Source organism: Gopherus evgoodei, chromosome 6 (genome assembly GCF_007399415.2).
Source record: "Gopherus evgoodei ecotype Sinaloan lineage chromosome 6, rGopEvg1_v1.p, whole genome shotgun sequence".
NCBI lineage: Eukaryota > Metazoa > Chordata > Testudines > Testudinidae > Gopherus > Gopherus evgoodei.
In genome coordinates this window covers 26,941,586-26,960,554 of record NC_044327.1, presented here as the reverse complement: position 1 = coordinate 26,960,554, position 18,969 = coordinate 26,941,586, and the positions used below count along the sequence as shown (strand labels likewise).

At 40.7% G+C, this 18,969-nt stretch overlaps 1 protein-coding gene across 40 annotated transcripts in view; it reads left to right on the top strand.

Moving 5' to 3' along the window:
• Positions 1-18,655: 18,655 nt before the first annotated feature.
• The window catches only part of PTPRD (protein tyrosine phosphatase receptor type D), a 1,707,428-nt gene continuing 1,707,114 nt past the window's right edge, over positions 18,656-18,969 (top strand). For all 40 annotated transcript variants that reach the window (XM_030566328.1, XM_030566329.1, XM_030566317.1 and 37 more), the window contains exon 1: positions 18,656-18,830. The gene's annotated coding sequence lies outside the window, so the exon portion shown is untranslated. The remainder of the gene's footprint in view (positions 18,831-18,969) is intronic.

Below are 18,969 nucleotides of genomic sequence, written 5' to 3'. Positions count from 1 at the left end.
GTACTCTACATCTTCTCTAATGTAGAATCATAGTTTTTAAAGGGGTCTTTCTACCTAGTCCCATTATTAGTTACTACATACATTTTTTCACATGACTAGGTAGCAGGATAATTTCATAATCAATGGTTGAAAATCTTAGCACTTTCCATACCTGTTTTCCAGAAAGGGGAGCATATAGCCCTAAGAAATATGATCAAAAGGGGTTACACTACAGAGGAACAAATAATTATGAATATTACACATGAAACTTTTGTCTGAGACTGACTTGTATTTGTTAGTCAGAACATCACTGAATTTGACACCACCACAAATATCCGGTATATTGCCCTAAATTTTGAATTTGCATCTTGAACTGTATAGTAGTATACATTGTGTTACAGACAGGCATATTTATTTGGCGCTCATTTTCATGGTAGGAACCTATGAACAAAAGCTCTGTAATTCTGAGAGAACAAAGTTCCTAAAATTAACAAGATTAATTTAGGACAATGGTAAGGTAACACTGGCTGAAGCCTTGGCAGTACACAGATGACATCTAGTTCTGCCGTCTTTATAGCAAACTCAAAGAGCATCTTCTCTCAGCTTCCTTAATGCTTGCCCAAAATCAGCCTTTGGATGCAGAGAGGCTGGGCAAAGCAGAACCCAGGCAAAAATGGGGATCATGTTGATAGGAAGAGGGAAGTGCTTTGAGGACCATGCTTCCTTTATAGCATCTTTCATACTAAGCGCATCTGCAAGGGATAGCAAAATGCCTGCAGAATGGATAGCAGCCTTGGAGTCATTTTGAACTTCTCTGTACTACTGGAAAACAGGTTAGTCTTGCAGGGGAGGCAAAAACCACCCAATTCCATCCAAGGCTCAATATCCTCTTGCACCCTATTGTATAAGTCACTGACCTGGTCACAGTGATCCATGCAATTCTGACTTTGTGCCCAATTACCTCAACACATTATATTTAGCAATGAAGTCACACACATGTAAAATATCCAGATGATACAAAAAGCAGCAATCTATCTGCTTATCAGCATAGATCGCAATGAGCACATCACCCCATTGTTGATTTTTCTCTGCACTGGCTTCCCGTTGATTACAGAGTTCAGTTCAAGGTCTCTATCCTGATATTCGAAAGTGTACAATATGGTTGGACCTAGGTACCTCAGAGATTGCCTCTTCCTCTGTAACCATGAGCTCTGACTACAACTGTCTTCTACAGCTGCTCTGCCTGGTCCAGGTAAGAGGGCTTTTCCTGCACTGGTGGTAAATAGTCTCCCTCTCTTCCAGCCCTCTGGAGCAGGGGATGAGTCAGTGTCCCCATATTGACCTGATCTGAAGCTGCCACAGCAAGTCACTCTCTGGCTATTTAGCCTTTAAAGGAGTCACACTTTTCCTTACAAGGCTGACAGCAGCCCCCACAGCTTAATGTTCAGTGAGATAACTTTTTTGGTTCCCCTCAATGAGGTCTACTAATAAAAATAGCTGCTTCTATCACAGCTGTCCACACACAGTCTCTTCCCCAAAAATACTAATTAGCTATTTCTGCTACAGACTGGGGATGGGGGAAAGAGTGAGAGATACTAAGGAAGTCTGTTATTTTAAAATACTCAGGATGCACTCTGATACTATGGTGATAGGGGCTATATACGTTCCTAGATAGATAAATCAATTTTGAAAAGAACTGAAAAAAATGTTAATATATAATTTACTAACAGCCACAGTGCCTCTGACAGCATGCTAAGGAATGACATCAAGCAATCTAAAGAAACAGAACACAGATTTTAGTAAGTAACACTTCACATTTTTATAAATTTATACCTATATATTTCAAATGTTAATTGGGATTATAAATCTATGTACATTTGGGTGATTCTGGTCTTTGTCTTCCTGACAGTAACCTAGTGTTATATTTTAAAGTTACACAATTAAAATGACTAATCAGCAGGAGCTATAGTAAAATTATATGTTAATTTTAAAATTATTAAAACCGACACTTGCTCTGACGTGACTGCATGAACACTGTGGTGGTAAAGTGCTAGCAGCATTTTTTTTGATGCTGCATATGTAATTAGAAAAAGCCTGGTATCTCCTGTCAGTGTTGTCTACCTAATTGTAGGGTATGTTTTCCATTTCTTTTCTTAATATTATATTTTCAAGGTATTTTATTAGTACTACCAATAAAAAGCAGTAGTCTAGAATTAATGAAAAAAATCAGCTAAATGGTTATGCATCTGTGGATAGTACAGAGAATAAAATGAAAAAATATTATTTTGAAGATACAGTTTGGGGATAAATATTCAAGGGTTGATTTTGAGGTCAACTCCTAAGTACCTGAAAATATTGAACCTAACTTCAGGGGATCTGTAGAAACCACCTCAAGTGCTGTTGTTAAAATGGAACCCCTCTTCTTCCCAGCAGGGAGCAAAGGCTGCATTAATAGAGATAAAAAATTACAGATTAGTGTAAAGCAATGGTGAATGGACAGCACACGTTTAAATATGGCTGGACTGTATCACCTATCAAGGAGACTAGTGCAATTTTACAACATGAAAAGACAAGACACGGGCAGAGGGAGATGAAAAACCTGTGCATTTTTTTTGTTTTTTAAATCACCAGTGGTGCAATTCTAAAATAAGAGTATGTGAATTTGTGATTCATTGCCAAATGCTTGGAGAGATTCATAACATTTTCCTGTTAAAACAAGTATTATAATTAGAATGTTTTTGTTTTAGTCAGACTAAGCTGTGGGAAGTCGGAAAAGGTGTGTTCTCTCAACTGCCTAACTATTTTCTCCTCTGAAAAAAGAGAGATATGTGAATGAAAGCAGGAAGGAAGGAAAGAAGGATGGTTTTGTGGTACAGGCATAAGAAGTTGGGAGACCCAGATTGCTTTTATGGCTCTTCCATAAACTTACTTTTGACCTTGGGTAAGTCACTGAGGACCTGATTCGAAACCAAAGGGAGTCTTTCCATTGACTTTAACAGGCTTTGTATTAGGCCTTAGGGCCCAATCATTCTTCCAATATTAAGTGTCAAGTTGGACAGTATAGAATGCTTTTGAGTAATCAATGAAGCACATGGTCAATAGGTGATTGTACTCTGCATTTTCCAATGATGTGACAGATATTCATGATTTGGTCTCCCTCTCTGAAGCCAGCTTGTTGTGGTAGTGATTCTGTGTCTGTCCTTCATTTCATGTGATTCTGGATTATGCAGAAAACAGTTTTTTGCTTGTGTGCTATATAAGGGAGATGATATAATAATTTACTGGCAGGGAGAAACAAAAAAAGAAAGAAATCATGGTAATTAATACTAAAGTTATTTGTAAAGCTTCCTTTCTCCTCTCCAACCCACTTCCCTATTGAAGGACTCTGGGAGCTCCACATAATAATCAAACAACTGAAGGTACACTGCAAAACATTTTAACAGACCTCCTTTCCTCAACAAACAGCTGCATTCATGGGGTCACAGCAGAAAAAAAAGGTACCCATAGTTTCAGTGTTCACTTCTACTGTTGTATATGCAAGTATAAGTTCCCCAGTTCATTGACTTTTGGAGGATGTGCAGCCTGACCTTAGATTATGTATTAATTATATTGATTACTTCAGAATTTTTTGGAGTTAATCGCGTGAGTTAACTGCAATTAATCAACAGCCCTACACTTTTTTACCAAGCTCAAGTGACTTGAAAACACTTTGGACAGGGACTTGTTTGATGGTCTGAGAATTGAGTGATTACTGACATAATGTATGACCTTGGCCAAATTCTGTAGCTTCAGAGTTTTTGTTAAATGGTATCAAGAATGTCCAGGCTTACAAAAATACATATTTTAAAAGCAAAACAAAACCCAAGAGTTTTGGAAGGGAGATAAAACATCATCCTTCAGGGTATAAGTCAAACTGTAGCTGATGGAGAGTTGGAGGGTTGTCATAACCTTAGTCCCAGATTTGGACCTTAGCGTCCAAAATATGGGGGTTAGCATGAAAACCTTCAAGCTTAGTTACCAGCTTGGACTTGGTACTTGCTGCCACCACCCAAAAAATTAGAGTGTTTTGGGGCACTCTGGTCCCCTTGAAAACCTTCCCTGGGGACCCCAAGACCCAAATCCCTTGAGTCTCACAACAAAGGGAAATAATCCTTTTTCCCTTCCCCCCTCCAGGTGCTCCTGGAGAGATACACAGACACAAGCTCTGTGAATCCAAACAGAGTGATTCCCCCTCTCCGTTCCCAGTCCTGGAAACAAAAAGCACTTTCCTATTCCCCCAGAGGGAATGCAAAATCAGGCTAGCAAATCCAACACACACACAGATCTCCCCTGATTTCTTCCTCCCACCAATTCCCTGGTGAGTACAGACTCAATTTCCCTGAAGTAAAGAAAAACTCCAACAGGTCTCAAAAAGAAAGCTTTATATAAAAAGAAAGAAAATACATACAAATGGTCTCTCTGTATTAAGGTACACAATACAGGGTCAATTGCTTAAAAGAATATTGAATAAACAGCCTTATTCAAAAAGAATACAAATCAAAACACTCCAGCACTTATATTCATGCAAATACCAAAGAAAAGAAACCATATAACTTACTATCTGATCTCTTTGTCCTTACACTTAGAAACAGAAGATTAGAAAACAGAACTACTTCTCCAAAGCTCAGAGAAAGCAGGCAGACAGAAAACAAAGACTCAGACACAAACTTCCCTCCACCCAAAGTTGAAAAAATCCGGTTTCCTGATTGGTCCTCTGGTCAGGTGCTTCAGGTGAAAGAGACATTAACCCTTAGCTATCTGTTTATGACAAGGGTAAAGGTGGGTTATAGGAAACCTTTCCTAAATGCACATTATTCCATAACTGACTGACTGGTGCAGATTTTCTTTTACCTTCCCCAAAAACATAATGGACTGGCCATTGCTAAAGACAGAACACTGAATGAGATGGACCACTGCTGTGATCTAATACTGCAATTCTGGAGTTCCGATAGAAGTACAAATAAGATAGTTACTATTATAGAAAAATGAATGAAACTATAGAAGAGACAAGCTATCTGGTATCATTATTTTTTTTCTTGTGTGCATGTATATATGATGCCACCTGTTTGAATAAATATATACATTCATATTTTGCTGCAGGTTATAAGTTTGAATGTCGCTTATAAATAGTCTAGTTTGATCTGCTCTCCAGATACATTCACATACATTAGAAAGGACATAGTGGAAGCACTGGAAGTCCACTCTGCTTTCAAACATTATATAAAAGTGATTTCTCCTGCAAGTAGAGGGTTTGTGGGTAGCAAAGGGGTCGTGGGGTCATGCCAAATTGCTTTAGTTATCTAAGGCAATAGAAACCTCCATCTCAGGTTCTATTGGTGTGCTAATAATGGATCCTTTATAAGAGAGTATCTTTTTGTTAAGATAATATATATTGGCCACAGTGCACAGCTGCCAAAAGAAATGGCACCATGATCAGTGCTGCTCTCACCTACCCAATTGCATCAGGAGATGAGTAAGATTTGAGAGACAGCTTTCAGGGACTTTGCATTGCTAGGTTAAGATTCTGTAACATCAAAACGTGTTGATTTTTGTTTTTAAAATGACATCAGCTAGGTAAAATTATTCCATTGTTTGTGCTTTATTGATTCTTTGTGAACTGCAAGAGCCAGCCATTAAGTATTTTAGAGATTTGGTCTCCTTTAAGCTGTTATTTTATTGTACTTCCCTCCTTTATGATATTGACTGAGGAGGGGCTTCTTATTTTAGTGCTTGGCCTATTGGAGCATATGTTGTGAGACTGGGGAATTTGAGCTGTGAAATTCAGGGCCTGATTCTGAGCTCATTTATATTGGTATAAATCTGGAGTAGCTCCACTGAAGGCAGTGATAAATGAGTGTAAAAAAAAAAGTGTAAAAGCTAATATAGATGAGATCAGAATCAGGTACTTATTTGGAAGAGTGAACTTTAGCTTTATCTCTGTTATTGCTTTGGAATTAGGATTTATAGCTGTTTATTGTGGTCCTTGCTTGCCTGTTTTTTCCTTATCTGTTTTTTAATCAAGTGGTCTCCGTGTGTGGGTGAGTTTTGTATAATTAGAATTTTATAATTTTTTTTGTGCATCCCTTCACTGTATTGCCATCTGTAGAGCAGTATTGAAATGCAAATATTCTTAGTTCTTTCTAAAGTGATTTATCAAGATAGATTTAAGTGTTTGTAACCTGACAAGACAGTGAATGTGTTGTATTTAATAAGAAGATATAAATTTATGATTGATAATTTTGAAGAGCACTATTAGCTCAAATGACTACGGTAGCCCTGGATAGTCTATTATTACTATTATTTGCATTACAATAGCACCTAGGTGACCCATCATGCTAGGCCCTTTACAAACATGTAGGGCTTGTCTACATGAGGACATCCAGGAAAACGAATCCCAGTTAACAAAAGGTATGAATTTGAAGGGGATTAGTTAAACTGTATTAAATCTCTGTGTGAATGCTGTGATTCAAAATTAAAGTAGCCACAGTTTGGTTACATTTAATTCAGAGTAATGTTATCAAAAAAATCTTTCTGTGGGATTAATTTTGGAATCTTGCAATGAATATTGAGACTTTGGGATACTGTTCCAATTCAAAATCCAACAGTGAAAGTGCAAGAGCCAAACTTCAGGTCCTAATTTACTGAAGAAGTAATTTGAAATAATATGTTGCAACCCATTCCTGTAACATTGGAATTTTTGCTTATTGTTTTGCAATGTATGAGTTGAAAAATAGATTTTATATTAGCTTCTGTGGGTGTTTGAGGAGAGATCATCATAATTTGTATTTATTGTCAATAGTATGTAACAGCAATGAAGTCCATAAGACATCTTCATGACTTATTCACCATTTTCCCAAAAGAATATTCCAAAACCCAAAATTTTACATTTGAGGGGAAAATCTCTGTATATTTTCATGCTAATTACAAATTCCACTTCATTTGGGATGTAACCCCAAATATAGAAGCATTTTTCCGCACGTTTTCCCATTACAATATTTTTGGAAAATAATCTAGAGCATCGATGGTCTCCTAAATGAGAAGTGGGGAGAGAGATTTTTGGAGAAGGTAAGGAGAAATCTTACTCACAGGAGGAAAATTATATCTGATTACCTGGAACTCCTTTTTGATGTAAGCTAGTCAGGCTCTGTGGCATGTTATGCAGGAGGTCAGACTAGACAATCATAATGGTCTATTCTGGCTTTAAGGTCAATGAATCTATAATTTAAAGAAATAAAAAAGCAGTTTTTGTATTTACTATATCTGGAATGTTCAACAAAATAATTCACAAATCTCAAATGATTTTTTGCTGACTCAGGGTAACATTTAAGGGACATACTATTGAATTGAATTGGATTGCACTCAGACTATTCATTGGAAATTTTTAATTTGTAGACCTTTTAGAGAAGTGGGCTTCTCCTCTCTTGAAATTTCTAATAATTGATAGAATAATATCCCGTTATGTTTTTAACATTTTGAGGATATCTAACTGAATATGCGAAGTCTATGTGTCTGCCCTCAAGATATTCCTTCCTTGGACAGTATAGTTCCAGAAACAGTGTCACTCTGGATTTCATTTTGCTCATCTGTAGGCTTTAGAGTTCCTTCGCCATCACTATGTTTATCAGTACAAGCATTGGAGGTGCTTAATCTACAGCTATGGGAAACAACTTCACCTCTGATGTCACAGCAGGTTGGTGGGAATATTGATAGTTCAGACCCTGATTATGCAATACTTTTCATCTTTCAGTACAGAGGATGTCTCTCATTTTAGTCCCAGATTTCCTTCCTTTGCTCACAGACCTAGTATTCCTTCACTGTTTGTTTGTTGTTGCAACTTATTGACATCCCAAATGCTGAATTGTTAAAACAGATTCATAGGGAAATGTTTTTTATGTACAATAAATTAATACTACATCATTAAAAGATGCATACTGTTTTTCTTGTCTTCCTCATTTTGGGCTCTCTCACACTGTGTCTCACCACTGTGCTTTAAAGATATAAGGTGGGCAAGGTAATATCTTTTATTGAACCAACTTCTGTTGGTGAGAGAGATGAGTTTGCGCTACAAAGGGCTCTTATTCAGGTGTGGAAAAGATTCTTTAAGAATGTTTCTATTCAGCAAAGAAAAACCACAGCTGTCCCATGCCAGACGACTCAGACTCCTGGGTATTGGGCTGTAGGGCTGTTTCACTGATGTGTAGATGTCTGGGCTCAGGGTGGAGCCTGGCCTCTGGGACCCTCCCACCTCGCAGGGTCCTAGGCCTGATCACTAGCCCAAGCCCAGAGTCTACACAGCAATGAAACAGCCTCACAGCCCAAGCCTCCCGAGCCTGAGTTGGTTGGCATGGGCCAGCTGCAGGTGCCTTGTTGCTGTGTAGACATACTCTGAGAGTCACAGCTACACTCGAGGTGGAACAGATTGTTTAGCATAAGTAGTTAGCACATATTCTAAGGGACATTTCAATAAGCAGTGGCCCTTTAACACCTCTGCAGTTATAAATGAAAAAGTGGGTGGTTGTGTTACAAATTGTTGTAATAAACCATAAATCCAGTGTCTTTATTATGATTTTTAGTGTCCAGAAGAGCTTGTCTTTTGAAACTGCTGTGCAGGTTTCCTCTGAGGATGATAACTGATAGGTCAGATATAGAGTGATCACTTTGTGAAAAGTGTTAGGGTGTTGTAGTCTCTATTATTTTCCTGGTGTAAGTTCATCTGAGAGCCTAGTGATTGTCTGGTTTCACCCATATCATCGTTATTGGGTCATTTAGTGCAGTGGATGAGGTACACAACATGTTGTGATAGGCATATATCGGATCCATGGATCTTATTCAAGTATGTGGATTGTATAGGCCAAGTCCTTATAAGTACTTATAGCTACATATTCAAATACACAGAAAATGTGAGAGGTCTCCTCTCCATACTTACCCTTGCACAGCATCATGAGCATTCTGAAACTTTAGGGTTACCATCAGCTGCTCTCTCTCATGGGTATCTTACGCAGGAAGGTCAGAGAAAAAGGGAGAAGATGAGAATGCTATCGGGGAACATTAAGAAATTTACAGATTGAGAGCAAACAGTTTTATTGAGAATTAATGCAATAGAAATTTGCTGAAAAAGACCAAAATGATTTGATCTGGATCCAGGAACCAACTTTTCTAAATTATCTGGTAGATTCATAATGGCAGCCATTTCATTAACAGGGAAATTGTCACTTAGGTTTCCAAGAATTTGGGGTAATAAATAAAGGCCCGATGCAGTGAGGTGCTTGAACACTTCCTGACCGACGCAGTGTCTGTAACTCCCATTTACGTCAATGAAAGCTGAAGGTGCTTAGCAGTTTGCAGGATTGAATCCTAAGATTAACAAGAACTACCTATACATTCTGGTTTACTGCAAATGGATGGGTCTGAGTGGCTGTGGCTGCACTATGCTGTCTGTCTATGGTAGGTATTTCTATAGCTCCCGTTAATATAGTACCAAGACCCCAGTCCTGCAATGAGCTCTGTGCAGATGGAAACCTGAGTCCACATGGAATCCCATAGAAGTCAGTGGGGCTCTGCATGAGCACAAGGGTCTGTCTACATGGAGCTCATTGCGAGATTGGGGCTCAGGAAAAGGAGACTTACATGTAGATGTCCATAAAGGACTTCATTTTTACCTATTCCAGCTTTTAGAAAAGTTCTGCTTGTTTTCTTTGCTTACGTTTTTGTTTGTATACCTTTGTTATGATGGGAAAGCTTTAGCAAATAGATGGGCCTTTTAGCATGCTCTAAAATAATTCAGACTTTGGTTCAATTTGATCTCCTCTGGAAGTTCATTCCACAGATGAAGCCCCTTAACAGAGATTGCATTATCTCTTGCTCTCACAAGCTATGGTCTAGTTCTTTGATGAATTTTTCTGGTGTTCTGAAGAATTATATAGAAGTTTTCCAGAGAATTTTGCAGAGGACGTAGTGGAAATTTCAGTGTAATCACACCACTCTTCAGGTTCAGATAATGATTTTATATTATACGCCTTTGGTACCTGAAGTACATGACAACTGAACTACAATAATATCCTAACTACAAATAATAATATATTTTATACTGAAGGCTGTAATGCAGGATAGATCATAATAAACAATTCTGCCTCCAATTATGGTTTCAGGATGTATAACAGAAGTATCAATTAGGACAAATCTTGGTTTAAATGGACTATTAATGCCTAATTGGACTTCACAAAAAGGTTGGACTTTAGAATGGATAATTCAGTCCCTGTGGAAAGAATAATGTGGAATAAGTGTTTCTAAATTTTACCCATTACAATAAAGAGGAAAAGGAAACAGCAGTTTGTCAGAGGAAAAGAACAGCAGTTTGTCTCTCTAAAATGTTTTTTCCACCAACTTGTATAGTTTCTCTCCACTTAATTTGTACTTTAATACAGTAATTAATTTTTAAAGTGTAATATTCAGAGAAGAGTTGTTTCAAATTGGACCAGCATGGAAAAATAATGGAATTTTATATAAGTATATTACAGCTCCTTGACTCTGACTTCATGGACAAATTAAAGTGGCACTGATTAAAGGGAATGTAAGTGGAGGGAAAGTTCATGTAGTATTAAGACATTATTCAACACAAAAGAAGTCAATGCATATTTTGTTTGTCTCCCAATTAAAAATAACATGTCTGACATCTACCTCACCAGTGTCATAACCAAAGAGTTTTGTATCTTGGGAATGCAGATTATTATAACAGGTGAATGAAAAGAGCTTGTGATTTTTGACTCATTACAAGGTATATTGTTCTGTCTGCCTCTAGGAGTTTTGCTATCAATCTCTGTTTGTTTTTTTCTTTCTGCAAAGTAGCACTCAGTTCTCTCTTTTAGTCCAAGTCTGTAAAACATGTGCTCAAAGCATATTTTGCGAGAATTAGAGAAACAGTCTTCAAGGTGAGAACAACATTATTTTTTCTACCATTTCAAAAATCTTATTAACCAAAATAATTCCTCCATTGCCCCCAGTGCATAAAAAAGATATCTGAAATATCAGTAGGTGGATTACTGCAGCAGTTGTTGTAATACTGTTACCGAGGAGAGGAGAGAGATGAGATTTCTTATTTAGGGCCCAATTCTGTTCCCACTTAATTAAATAACACTCCTATTGCTTTTAATAGAAGCACGAGTAGGGACTTGATTGCTTTGGCCAGATTGTGATACATTTACTCAATGACAGGCTCTGATCCTGTGGAAATTTACATGCATGCCTAACTTTATATACTATGAGTAATCTCACTGAAGTCAATGGGACTTCTCACAGTATATAGGAACAACCATACTGGATCAGGCCTGATGTTCCCCTAATCCATCCAAGTACCCTGCAGTAGGCAGATGAATTATAATCAGCCCTTCAGAGAGACAAGGTGGGTGAAGTAATATCTTTTATTGGGCCAACTTTGTTGGTGAGAAAGAAAAGCTTTTGAGCTACACAGAGCTCTGCTTCAGGTGTGGGAAAGATTCTAAGGCCTGGTCTACACTATGCATTTAAACCAATATTAGCAGTGTTAAACCGATTTAAAGCTGCACCCATCCTCACAACGAGGCCCTTTATATCAATATAAAGGGCTCTTTAAACCGGTTTCTGTCCTCCTCCCTGATGAGAGGAGTAGCGTTGAAATCGGTATTACCATATTGGATTAGGGTTAGTGTGGCCGCAAATCGATGGTATTGGCCTCCGGCCGGTATCCCACAGTGCACCATTGTGACTGCTCTGGACAGCAATCTGAACTTGGATGCAGTGGCCAGGTAGACAGGAAAAGTCCCTCGAACTTTGAATTTCATTTCCTGTTTGCCCAGCGTGGAGCTCAGCATGGGTGGCGATGCAGTCCCAAATCCAAAAAGAGCTCCAGCATGGACCTTGCGGAAGAGACTGGATCTGATCGCTGTATGGGGAGACAAATCTGTTCTATCAGAGCTCCGAAATGCCAAAGCATTTGAAAAAAAATCTCCAGGCTATGATACAGAGTCCACAGCACAGTGCTGTGTGACAAGCGTAACGGAAAGCCAAAGAATCAAATGCTCATGGAGGGAAGGAGGGGGTACTGAGGACTCCAGCTATCCCACAGTCCCCAGCAGTCTCCGAAAGTATTTGCATTCTTGGCTGAGCTCCCAATGCCTGTAGGGTCAAACACATTGTCCGGGGTGGTTCAGGGTATAGCTTGTTAATTTACCCTCCTCCCCCCTTGAAAGAAAAGTGAAAAAAATTGTTTCTTGATTTTTTTCAATGTCACCCTATATCTACTGCATGCTGTTGGTAGACGTGATGCTGCGGCAGTGAACAGCAGTATCTTCTCCCCTCCCCTTCCCGGTGGCAGACAGTACAATATGACTGCTATCCGTCGTCCTCATCAGCCCATGAGAGCTCCCAGCTGGCCTCAGGTGAGGTCAGCCCGGGGGCACCTGGGTAAAAATAGGAATAACTCCCGGTCATTCCCAGTAGATAGTACAGAATGGCTGGTAACCATCTTCATCATAGCAACTGGGGGCTGAGCTCCATCAGCCCCTTCCCTTTCATGTGCAAAGAAAAGATTCTGTACTGCCTGGACTATCATAGCAGCGGGATGCTGGGCTCCTCTCCTCCGCACCATTTAATGTCCTGCCTGGACTGTCATAGCAGCTGGAGGCTGCCTCACCCCCATTTTATCTCACTAACAAGTCAGTGTTTCTTATTCCTGCATTCTTTATTACTTTATCACACAAATGGGGGGACACTGCAACGGTAGTCCAGGAAAGCTGGGGAAGCAGGGAAGCAACGGGTGGGGTTGTTGCAGGGGTACCCCCTAGAATGGCATGTAGCTCATCATTTCTGCGGGATCTGACACGGAACGGCTGTGCTCTCTGGTTCTCTGGTACACTGGTTCTCTAGTACACTTGCACCATATTCTAGGCAGGACTGACTCTATTTTTAGTTACCATAAAGGAGGGATTGACTCGGAGTCATTCTCATTTTTGTCTTTGTGCCCCTGGCCGACCTCAGCCAGGGGCACCCATGACAGCAGCAGACGGTACAGAATGACTGATAACCGTCTCTGCTATCTTGCAAAGGCAAAGGAATGCTGCTGTGTAGCGCTGCAGTACCGCGTCTGTTAGCAACATCCAGTAGACATACGGTGAAAGTAAAAAAAAGCTGAACAGGCTCCATGGTTGCCGTGCTATGGCATCTGCCAGGGCAATCCAGGGAAAAAGGGCACGAAAGATTGTCTGCCGTTGCTTTCACGGAGGAAGGAATGAGTGACGACATTTACCCAGAATCAGTCGCGACACTGTTTTTGCACCATCATGCATTGGGGTCTCAACCCAGAATTCCAGTGGGTGAGGGAGACTGTGGGAACTATGGCATAGCTACGGGATAGCTACCCACAGTGCAACGCTCCAGAAATCGACGCTAGCCTCGGACCATGGACGCACACCACCGAATTAATGTGCTTAGTGTGGCCGTGTGCACTCGACTTTATACAATCTGTTTTACAAAACCTGTTTATGTAAAATCGGAATAATCCCGTAGTATAGACATACCCTGAGTATCATGGCTAAATACAAGATTGAAAAGATTGCTAACTACTTATGCTAAGCTCACGTTCTAAGGGACCACTGAAAGGAAAGTGGCGCATTAACACCGCTGCAGTCATAAGACAAAAAAGTAGGGGGTTGTGAGTTACAAATTAAATAAGTCAAAAATCCAGTGTCCTTATAAGACAATCATTTTTAGTGTCCAGCAAAATTATGAATTTAAGCTCCCAGGCTTGTCTTTTGAAAGTGTTGTGCAGGTTTCTTTTTAGGATGAGGACTTATAGGTCAGATATAGAGTGATCATTTTGCGAACAGGGTTCACTGAAGGGTAATAGGGTGTTTTTGTCTCTTATAATTTTCCTTTGTAAGTTCATTTGAGTGTGTAGTGATTGATTTCACCCATTGTTGTTGTTAGGTCATTTAGTGCAGTGGATGAGGTATGCCATGTTATGATAGGCATGTATAGGACCCAGAGATCTTGAAAGGTGTGTAGTGGAGGGTGTTGATCATTTTACCAATTTAGATATATCTGTCAGTTTTGCATGTCTTGACGAATATCTTTTTTCTGGCTGTGTCTGGTGCCACTTTGAGTTAGTATGTACTGGTCCATGGGGAACTTGCTTCTCATGATGAGCTTGGAGACTGACACAGCTATAAGGGCACTGCATAATCAGTCTTTCACATTCATTCCCATCCTGAAGTAGTTTCAAGTTAGCTATAGCCCTGAAACAAGAGGCTTAATATCCCTTCCAAAAAAGTTTTTAAGTTAAAATTAAGCATGTGCATAAGTCTTGGTAGAACTGACACCATATTCAGTGGAATTATAATAAAATCCTGTCATCTGTTATTCCTTGTTGTCTGAGATAGTTAGGGACAACATTTACTTAAATTCACAAGTAGGTGTCTAAATACAAATTTTGGTGGTTAACTTTAGGCATTCAACTTTGAATGCTTTGATCTATGCTCCTTAATTTAAGATCAAGATTTCTAGTTGATGTTATTAACAAGAAATGCAATTCCTTTGTGCAGCACCAGAGTATAATGTGCAAAAGGTCAAGAATAATTTAAAAAAGTAGTGGCACATAGGCAAAAAAAACAAACAAACCCCAAACCATTCTTTCTGCAGAAGACCTGAAGCCATTTTGCTACTTGATCAAAATGGAAAAGGCAACAAAGAGCATCTTGTTCAACCTCTTTATTTGGACTATCATTTTTTTCTTTTATAGTTTTCCTTAACAAAATAATTGCCAGTTAAGAGTTATAGTACTATTAGTACATGAGAATAATACCTGGCCCCATACCAATGAAGAAGATCTAATTATGTCATTCTTCTGCATAATGTATGCTTGTAAAATCACACGTGCTTTTTTTTTATGTAAATGTGCCATTTTTTCGTATTGGTACAAATCTGTAGCAGGTTCTGATTCTACAGTCCTCTTTCAATCACTGACTTTAGTAGGAGTTTTGTCTACATGAAGGACATCAGCTTTATAACCAGACCCCATGTGCACAGTGTAGAATCATTAAAAGTTAGAGATGGTGAAGATCATGAAGCCCATCTCTTTGCAAATGCTGGATTGTTTGGGAGATATTCGTCACAAAAAGTACTGGGCCCAGGAATTAAGTTATTTGTAAAAGGAAGGATAAGTGCACACAGAGATCTATCTGTAAAGGTAAAATAAGCTGCTATTTTGCATCCTGCAAGTTATTTTGCATCTCCCCCAGTTCTTTCTCATAGGCATCAGCTTTATACCCACTATTTATAACATGGCCAACCTCAGCCATCCTTTTCAAAGGTGCACACAAAAAGAAAATGAGTCAGAGTAAGTCCAAAAAGAAGTGCTTTTGGCAAATTAGAGTAGTAAATTTGTAATCTTATTTATAAAGGTACAGGTGCACAAATCACCTACAACAGGAGTACAGTATGAGGCATTTTAGGTGTGTACAGGTGAAATGGGTTCCTTGAGGGTGATGTTATTTATTTAATTTTTGAGCCAGGTGACATGATATGGCAAGCACTATAATTTGGGGCTTTTTTTCCCTTGTGGTCTATTTTTTTTAAATCAATCTTTTCTGATTTTGAAATTCCTTCCTCATACCTTTCTCACTTGCTTCAGCTTTTCAGAGACTGTTTCCCCTCTCACCTTTTTTATTGTGAATTCATCAGGCTTTTACTAACATAGTAAATCACAGTGTAATGTTCTTGGGGCAGAATAGTTGCTGCATTTCCCCTCAGAAGAGACTGCATTTGAGTGGTGGGTGGAAGTAAGACCTGAAAATGTTAACCTGCCCCGAACTTTGAACTTGTGAAGGGTGCTATATAGCAATATATTATCAACTGTACAACTCATGCTCTCACAAACAGACTTTCAATGAAACCAAGAAAAAACACAAAAAGTTGGGAAATAAGCCATATTAAACTATCTGATAAAGAAATAGTATTTATTTCAGATTAATGCATGTCTGTTATGCTATAACAATCCATCATTAAATAGTCTACAATATTTACCCTTGTATATTACATTAAACACATCTGCAATTTTATTAGTTTCATATTTATTTATAATTGACTACAGTACTTGCAAGTGACCCACTAAAAGTAAAAAACATGCATATGCTGATGGGGATTTTTTTCTACTCCTTTATTAGTTCTGGGGAACCTGTCCAAATAAAGATACATTTGTTTAGCATACATGATTTTAAGTGGCCTGTGCTTCATTGCAGGAAAAAAACTGAAATTTTCTCTGTCATTTTCCCCCTCAAACCCTAAGTTTGCATAGTTCAGGTAGGATCTGCCCTATATGGTTCACAAGGCTGCCACTCCTACCCCGCCCAGATGTGTTTATGTTAAGTGAATGCACGTTGACTGTACTGGGAATTTGGGAATGAAGGAGTGTGCCCTAAATTGCTGCCTTATTGTGAAATTGAGAAGTCCAGATCCCATCGGCCGGAGTACCGCTGTGAGACTGCTGCTGACAAACTGTCCACATGTGAAGTAAAGGAGTTCCGTCTATTTTAGATGCTATGTTAGTGAACCATTGCGGGCTATTTCGTACAGCTAGGATAGGTTCCCACTGTTTTGAAAACTGAGCAGCATTTAATTGTAGGCATGCTTGTCGCAGGTGACATGAGTAAATGGTGCAACTAGCGAACCCCTATCTGCGGAATAAGAATCGGATTCCTTCTGGCAGAAGCTCCTCTAGCTGGTTTATATATTTATATTGTATTGGGCGTGTGCTGTGCCATTTGTTTGGGGGTGAACTTGGTCCATGTCTCTTTGCCGAAGGAGGTATTTATAGGTGTTTGTAGCAGGTGACCACAAGCAAGAACTGAACATTTAAGTGGTGGGAAATGTGTGATTAAATGAAACCAGCTTTAGTCAAACGTCCTGTATAGCAATTGCTTTAAAAAATTCAATAGGAGGTAGCTGACTCACTCAATAAAATTGCATTTTAAATACAGATTACTTTTATTTTACATTAGTCTTTTTCTTTGTCACCGTCTTTAATAAACTATTTAGGAAGGTCGATTGTCGATTTTTTTTTAAGTGCAGGACATTTCCCTGCCCTGAAGAACAGACTAGCATTTCCAAATACTTCTGGGAAACATGTAATTGAAATGTTGCTGAAAGGAGCTGGCCGTCCTCTGTTGAAAATGCTTCAGAATTAAAGAAAAAACAATTTCCCTACCCGCTGGATTTATTATTAAAAGTGGAATTGGAAGCCTTCTGGCAATCACCCCCGAATATTGCTTTAGCGAAGGGAGGATTTTCAGACTCCACTCAGTGCTGGGAGATACTTTGAGGGCCAAGTAAAAGCCCCCCCTGGGAGCAGCGCTTTGCTGCTGCCGCCGCTCAGATGGCACAGCATTAGGCGGCGAAGAAAAGAGATGAGTTTGGAGCTGATATACACGCCGGAGCAGCAGTAAAAAGAGATAAGATATCGACACGCTCAGCTGCCTCTTGTTAAAAGCTTCCTGCGGGCTGGCAGAATGAAATCTTTATTTAAAATACACAAACTATCGTCAGGGGAGGAACGGCAAACACTAAAAGGGCCAAACGCTTTGCTTAACCCACCAGTGTAAGCAAAGGAGGAGGAGAAGCGAGCAGATTGGCTTTGGGGTGAGGAGGGGGGGACCCTGCCTAGAACACAGCCCCAGCAGGGGCCCACTGAGGCGCTGTATCCATTCCGCTGTGAAGAGAGAGACTTTCTTTGATGATTATGATAGCTGCTTGGGAGGGAAAGGGGCTTTATTAATAGCAGGGGCACAATCTGTGCTTACACTTAGGCATGAGTGGTAGGCAAAGGTGCCTAACCGCCGTGTCCACAGCGGCGATCTCCTAAGTGGTGGTATTATCTGCCCATTGCCAGCCGCTGCCTTGTGAAGGTGCATTATTTTGATGCATTATTAATTGTTTTCCCGGGGAGAGCAAAGCGGGGGGGGGGGAGGCTTAGTATTATTATTAGCAGGAAGATCGGCTGCTCCTTTTGCACGAGTGCAACGGGAAGGAGGGAGGGCCGGGAAAGCAGCTGCAGCTCGCCCTTCGCCCGCACGCCAAGCACCCAAAAATTAAAATCGCCTGGTAGAAAGTTCAGCGGGTCAAGGTGCTCGTCCCCCTCCCTCCGTGACCCCGAGCGGGGAGCGCTCCTCTCTCTCTGCCTCCGCACCCAGGGCCCTGGAGCAGCCCCTGGCGCTGCTCCCCAGCCGGCAGCGCAGTGCGCGGGGGGTGCGCGCTGCAGTCCGGGAGCAGGACAGCCGGGCTCACCTAGCTGGCTGGGCGGGGCGCCAGCTGCACCCTCCCAGAGGGGGTTGCTCTCCGCAGGGCACCACCCCAGCGACGAGCAGGGAGAGCGCAAGGAAAGTTACAGCGGTATCAGCGCCCCGACCCCCTCTCCCCGGTGGGCTTTGGCCGGAGCCGGGGAGCGCGCCGTGCCTTGCCGCGGCCAGCCATCAAGTGGCTCGTTAAGGAAATGCAGGTGAGCGCGTGTGGGGCTGGGGCTGGCGCTGGTGAGGATGCGCCTGTGTGTGTGTGTGTGTGTGTGCGCGCGCGCTGGAGGGAGATGCTGCCTCTGCCGCTGCCTCGCACACAGCCGGCAGCAGGAGCGGGCGTGTGTGTGTCACTTTGACAGCACCATTGACTCCTCTCGTGCTCTCGCTGCCTCTTCCCGCTGGTGCCACCAAGGAGCGTCCCACTTTCACCTCCCCTCCAACCCTCCTCCCCCCACCCCCCCAGTCTCTCTCTGCCAGCTTCAGCGGAGAGAGTTGCAGGTATCCACCCCTCCACCCCCCACAATTTTCAGGGCACGCTTGAGCCTTGGTTTTATGTATGCGCTATAGCGCTGTGGTGCAAACCTCTTCCCTGAAAAGACTAACCCGTCAGCCCATCAAAACAAACCTGCTTGATGTG